Genomic DNA, 7,291 nt, shown 5'->3' with positions numbered 1-7,291 from the left:
AGTATGCAAGAGATCGGCAGACCAATCAAAAGTAGACTCGTCCCAACATAAAGAACATTACTCGCCTAGACACGCAATTGTGGTACTCACAGCGTTATTATACTAAGATTTTTTATATAATGTAGAAAAGCATCCACCTGAAAGTAAAAGCAGCACACCAAAGGAATAATAATAGCAAAATTGAGCCAAAAATCAAGCAAAATATCTCCTGAATCCCAAATCTAGACCCTTTGAGAGATCATGCCAAGCCAATGGGCTCTAAATTGGGCCCCGAAAACAGCCCAACAATTTAGTATTCCTTTTTTTTTTATCTGGACACCCATCTGTAGGGCACCCAGCCACAGCCACCCATCTCCATGGTTGTCACCAACGCAAAATGCAACTCAAATGTTGTCTCAACCCACCACAGCCACCAACTTATGAGCCAACAACCGCCTTGGAACATTGTCGGAAATCCCAACGGTAGAAGGCCAAAAAATGAGGCCAAGATCCACTCGACCCAAATCAGACTTCGCCAGAAAATGTGGACAATGAAGGAGACACCCACGCCTAGGTCATGATAAGAAGCCGCCAAGCCCAATCATCACCATCAACTACCGCGACAAACAGACACCGCATTGGAGAACAAGGCGATTAAGCCTAAAACTCAGCTTGAAACCAGTAGGCGGGGTCACAATGGCCTCCGCTGTGCTTGGCTGCTAATGCGACCACTAGTAGGGAGACTCTCATCATTGACACCTATCGTCGGCGGCGTTAGAGTATCGAGGGCTTTCGCTCTTGGTAGCTGTTCTCATCTTCCAGTTTAAAAAAAAAAATAGTTCTTCTTGTTGTAACTTGATTGAATTATATGTAAACTAGTCAGGCTCACACACTATATGTGTGGATAGAAGTTAAAATAATGATATTTTTCTTAAAGCCACCACGATTTCAGCTATATTACCTTTATTGATTAATTCTATTTCAAATTTTTTTAATATGAGGGTAATATACAAGCACCCATAGATATAACCACCAGTACTCAACTCTTGTAGTTGAGACCCAAAAATCTGAACCCACCACTGCTGAACTCCTATCAAAAACCACCGTTGTTCCAATTTGAGCTTGACCTACCTCAGTCTCTCTCCACGAAATAGGAAGACACTCAGAGCCGCAGAGTTGCTCTTTGTATATGGGTTCACTTTCAAAGCGAGCTCAAATTGACTTATAATGAGTTTGCAGGACTTAGATAGGAACTTGGTTGTTATCCCGTCATTTGTTTATGTCTTTAAGTGTATGTAGACTCTGGCCTTTGGCTGGTCATCTAATGCAATGAACTTTTATTTTAAAAAAATTTATATATATATATATATGAGGGTAATATTGGTAAAATTTAGTTGTGGAGAGCAAACAATATATATTTTCTAAATAAAACAAATATGTAGTAAATTGTTATAAATGTAGTAAGTTTGGTTCAATTATAATATAACTTTGGTTCAACTAAAATGCAGCTTTTATTCAATTAGATGTAAAATGAGTTTTTGATAAACATTTTAATACTATAGACAACCACATGACTTTAGATATATGACTAATACTATTTAAGGACAATAGTTATGTAGAAACAAATGAGTGGTTGGAATGAAAGTACCTATAGGCCTAATATAATGTACTTAGATATTTAAATAATTTTTATTATTTAAGCCAATAAAATTTAAGGGTTAAATTTTCAAAATTCCATAAATGCCCTTGATTTATGAAAACTCAAAGGATAAAAAAATATAATATATAAAGGATAAACTGATAACTTTATATCAATCCTGCTCACCTAAGGACAATTTTAAGAGACTATGAGAGACAACTAGATCTCTGTCACATGTATTAAATTTAAAGGCAGAAATTATAACAGCTTAAAACGATCTATTTATTCTCAGCCGTCAGATTCACTTATCCCTTACTGTCCCTCAAAAACTGTCAATTAGATGAGCAGCTCTTAACTTTATATATAAAGAAATAGAAAAAGAAATTACAAAGAAATAGAACGTGAGAGTCTTCAACTCCCTTGCAATTTGAGAGAAGAAAAACTATTGTTAACAAATAAACATGAAAATTAAAAGAAGCCAAAGAGCATGCAAGTAAGCACGTATAAAGAGGCTAGTTCTTACTTTTTTCTCAAATTTAAAAATGTGGTGACATAATCTATCAGTCTTGTTCACCTAAGGGGCTGTGAGAGACAAGTGAATCTCAATCACATGTATTAAATTTAAATGTTGAAATTATAACAACTGAAAATTGTGCATTTATGCTCGACTCTCAGATGCACTTGTCCCTTAATTTCCCTTAGGTGAGCAGCTCTTCATAATATATATTTCTCAGAAAACATCAAAACTAAATATAAGTTTCATTATATTTGTTCTCTGTTACAATAGATCGATCAATAATAAATATTAGGCAACCAAGTTTTTGTTTCTTCCCTTTCTCTTAAATAGAAGTAAAAGTTGTTGTAGCAAAAAAAAATAATAATAATAATTTCTTAATCATTAATGACAATCAAGGCTCGCAAAATAGCAAGTTCGACTGGCTAATGTCTAAATTTTACAGTTTATCCCGCAATTGTTCTATCAACCAAATCCCAATAGTCAACATGGATAGACATTTTGGTGTTAGCTAGTGAAAATCAAATTTGGGTGGCCGAACCAAGTTACCAACCTACCAATCTTGTGGGATCAGTGAGGTTTCTCTTGTTTCATTTAATAGTTTAGGCTTTGTTCGAGGGTTATAATGGTATATAAATGTTAAGGTTGAGATTAACTAGACTTTAGCTCGGTAGCATGAAGCTACAATCCTTTTATCTGGTATCGATGGTGGAATCTCGACCAATCTTCCCACACATTTATCCTTCGAAGGGACTAGATCATTCTAGAGTCCCTGTCAAATATGGTTCTAGGGACATTTTCCTAGCGGAATCGAAGGTTTAAGACTTGTTGCTGTTAGCCAAGCAAGGAAGGACAGTTTCTGGATTTGGGCATACTTGTGCACGTGTGAATTGTGAATAAAGGATCTTTAATTGTCACTAATTTCTTCAAATTTAATGCACCTTTTATTTTACTAAATATTTTAGATGATTTCAATATGAGTTTTTATTTTCTAGCTAAGAAGTATTCTAAAGAGTATTTTGGACGATCTATATTTTGGTGAAGTCTATGACACTTTTTGTGAGTTGAAAATGTCATCCATTATGCAATTCAGCAAGCAATACAATAATGACTTGCCTCTAAGGGGCTGTCAAAAAAGCCATTACATAGAGCAAACTACACTAGCACACCCCTCACACGAGTATACTACACACAGCATACCCCTAGCACACCCACATTTTTGGTATAAGCGCAAAAACAAGTAAACTAAGCTACCCCAAGAACAAATAAAATTGACCAAGAAACAGCTTGTCTCTTGTCGATCTTCACCACTCAAAAAATGAAAAATTACCTAGCCTCCTTTTGTAAAAAAGAAGCTAGGCCCAATACTAAAATAAAAAAAGAAAAACAAAAAATTAAGAAGACACAAACCCACACTAGGAAGGCCCTGACAGGACCCACCTCGAATTTCACCCTGAAAACCGAAGTGGCCCTGCGGGGCCCACCTTAGAAGAAATTTTACCAAAAATTTGGCAAAACTTCCCCTTAAAGTGGACTACCTAAGACCTGTAGGAAGACATTTACACTCCTAAGCAATCCATCCTTAATCTCCTGGAGCCATCCTGCTCCCCAAATCACAACATCTCCCAATTCACAATACACAAATCTCAACTTAACAACATTAATCCCACAGGTTATCAGAGCAATTCTAAAACAAAATGTATAATAGAATAAAAGTAAAGAGGGTAAAGGATCAATAAATCATACCATGCGGAAGCAGTGACAACTATGCCTCAACTCCATGTACGCCCGACCTCAAATAATCTAGCCTGCAAACTGGGCATTTGAAACCAAAGGGCCCAGGGGAAAAGTATTAAAAAAAACACGTTAGAGTGAGTGGCCAGCCCCGCTGGTTAAGGGAAATCGGACTTGCCCCGCTAGTCAAAAATAGTATAATAAGTAGGGGAAGATGATAGCTATACGAGTAAGCCTCCCAGGCTAAAGTACTCTCATACTCCCGTATATACCCTTACGCCACTAAGTGTAGCGATTAGGATACTGAGCTTCAACATTACTGTCACAAAGACAGTAACCAGCGCCACAAAGGCGGACTCAATGCTAGCATGATAAATAATCACCCAAAGTATGGCAAAAGAAATCCGAAAACCAAGTAAATCCATAAATACATAAGGCTTCCCCATCTCTTGCAAATGAATTTCCAATGACGTGTCTCACACGCCAAGATAATCTCAAGTTCAAAATAAATAGGCGAGAAATATTAATAAATCATAATATTTGTAAATCGAAACAAAACCAATTCCAAAATCATCATGAAGGCATTCCCAATGCCAAAACCGAAAGTAGATTAATAAATAAGAAACATAACTCCATCGAAATCCCATTTCGAAAATCTTTAAAGATCTCAAATCGATGAATAGAAATATAATTAAGTAGTATAATTCCGGAAATCACATCTGAAATAAATAAGAAAATAACAATAAATCAACGGCGTGTCCCACACGCCAAAATATTCTCTGGTCAATGATGAATAAGTGACTTGATACACATTTACGCAAGCGTACGTATCATTGTCAAGATAGGGAAATATTATGCCCAAAGTTTATCGTACCACGGGGATTAGTGGCTAACCCACAATCCTTGAGTAATCGGAAATAAAGACACTTAGCAAACAACGAAAAGAAAAAGAAAATAAATAAAAATGTTAATCTAAGACACCAAGCCTTAGCAATGCTCGGCTTTGATTTTCACCAAAGCCTAATCAAAACTAAGAGCCTAGTGATGAATTTTTACAATGAGTTGGAGTTCAATATTTTGAGAGTTGATTTTAGATTAACAAAATGTAATGAAATGTAAAGCAATTAATAAAAATGAAAATAAATTAATAAAAGTGTAACCAAATAAATGGGAATGTTGGGTGTTAGGGAGGTTCCTTCACCCAAATTCTATGTGTCGGAAGCTAATATAATGTAGATGCAAATCCATACTTTGGCGGTAATCGTATCCAAGGCGGTTCAAGGCTCAAGGACCGAAATTCTCTTTCATGGTATTCCTACTCCGGTTCAAGAGTCGTAGGAACTCACTTGACATGAATTAGAGCCGGTTCAAGGGTCACTAATTCACATCAAGAGGCGTAGAGATTGAGGAATTAGACTACTAAGAGATCCGCCCGCGCAATCATGCAACGGGTGTAAATCACCATGCTTATAACCCCTCGAATACGAAATTGAAAGTTTCTAGCTTAGAAATTAAAGGGGGTCAAGCCTCTAACTCCGTCCTAGACATGCTCAAAATACACACCCTAGAGATAACTAGGCTCCTAGACATGCATTTTAACCCAACAAAAATAGATATAAGCATCAATCATATGAAAATTGCATCATTACATTAAATTAAACATCTTTTACACAAGATTTGGGTTAGGGACACAACCCTAACCCCTAACAAGAAAATTACTCACAACCCATAAGCATAGACATCAAGATTACAAAATTCAAATAGTAAATAGTAGAGAAGTGTGGGAGAAAACAAGGATAGTCACAAATAGCTAAAAAGCTAGTATGACTAGCCTTAAATTACAACTCCCACAAAATACCCAAATATTGAATCTTGTAGAGGTTGAGCCCTTTGATAGATCTTTAAAATTTTGTGTGAATAGTTCTTCAAATCTCAAAATAAAATAGAAAGAAAAGAGGAAAAATGGAGGAGAAGGAGGAGAGAGAGCAGCCCAAAAGGGCTGCCTCTGTTTTTGGTGTGGTGCCTGGTGCGGCTCTGTTGCTGATGAAGGAGAGGATATATATATATATATATATATGCAATTAAATGTAGGGTTCTCGGGTGGTACATGGGGGAGATAATATGACATGTGGCAGCTTGTGATAGGAACAAAGGAAAAAGAAAGAAAATAAAAAGAAAAGGGAAGAAAGGATGAAGAGTGCACGTGGGGAGGGGAAATTATGCTGATGCTGACGTCATCATGACGTCAGCAAAGGCTATTATTATTTTTTTTTTTTTCCTTTTTCTTGTCTTCTCTGCTCTTTTCTTCTTTCTTCTTTCTTCTTTCTTCTTTCTTCTCCCTTCTCAATTCATTTCCGCAAATACTATCGGAGGCAATTAGATTCCGTTCTGTTGATTGGCATTGACCATGGTTGATCCGCATTGACTATTTAGTCATTTTGTCAGAAACTCAATTTGCTCCAATTTTCCCTTGATTTCCGCAATTCCGCTTGTTTCCTACACAATAAATAAAAGTGAATTAATTACATAAAAATTGACTTGATGATTAACTTATTTCTAATTTTTTAGACACAATTACATGCATATAAATGCGTGTGATCAATAAGCAAGGAAGTTCAATAATGAACTAATATTCCACTTTAAAATAAATACCATGGAAAATACTTTGTTGAAAAACAACATAAATCATAACTTCGAATCCGAGCATAACAAAATCAATATCCGAAATTCACAACAGGAATAAATCATAATCACTTCATGAAAATCATCATTGAAAGTAATTCCACGAGATAAATCGAAATCGAAATCCGAAAACAATCATATGCTCGAAAGGTAATATGATAATTAAATAAAGCACTAGTTCAAGAATTAAATGCATGCATCATTCTTTAAGAAATAAAAGTCCACTCACAGTACTATATAGGCGACCACGCATACGGGTTTCTTCGTCGAGCGGTAACTCGGTATAGCACCGTGTTGGCAATTATATTATGTGAATAATAATTCGACAATTAAATACGATTCCAAAATCAATCCTTTTAGGTCAACATCTCCATTTCCTTCCCCGATTCAACCCAAACTTTATCACTAACACCATTTCATTAATTTACAAGTTCTAGGGCAGATTTGAGAGAAATCTGACGGTCGGATTCTCGTAAATCTATAATCGAAATTCTAAATCTTCGGAAATTAGAAATCGATTCAAAATTTCTCAAATCTTCACCACATTCACATATATAAACTCTAGATCAAATGTAGGATTTAACTAGCTAAAAATCGAAGCCAAAAACTTGTCCTACACTCCTCCACGCGCCACCCACAGTGGCGGCACGTGGGCCCCACACGCCACCGGCCACCACCTCCGATGGCCACCAAATTTCATGTACAACATCGTCTCAACATTTTAAACAACTTTCTCAACTGTG

The sequence above is a fragment of the Rosa chinensis genome, chromosome 5 (genome assembly GCF_002994745.2).
Source record: "Rosa chinensis cultivar Old Blush chromosome 5, RchiOBHm-V2, whole genome shotgun sequence".
Taxonomy (NCBI): Eukaryota; Viridiplantae; Streptophyta; class Magnoliopsida; order Rosales; family Rosaceae; genus Rosa; species Rosa chinensis.
The sequence above is the reverse complement of the archived record's forward strand: the minus strand, read 5'-3'. Positions refer to the sequence as shown.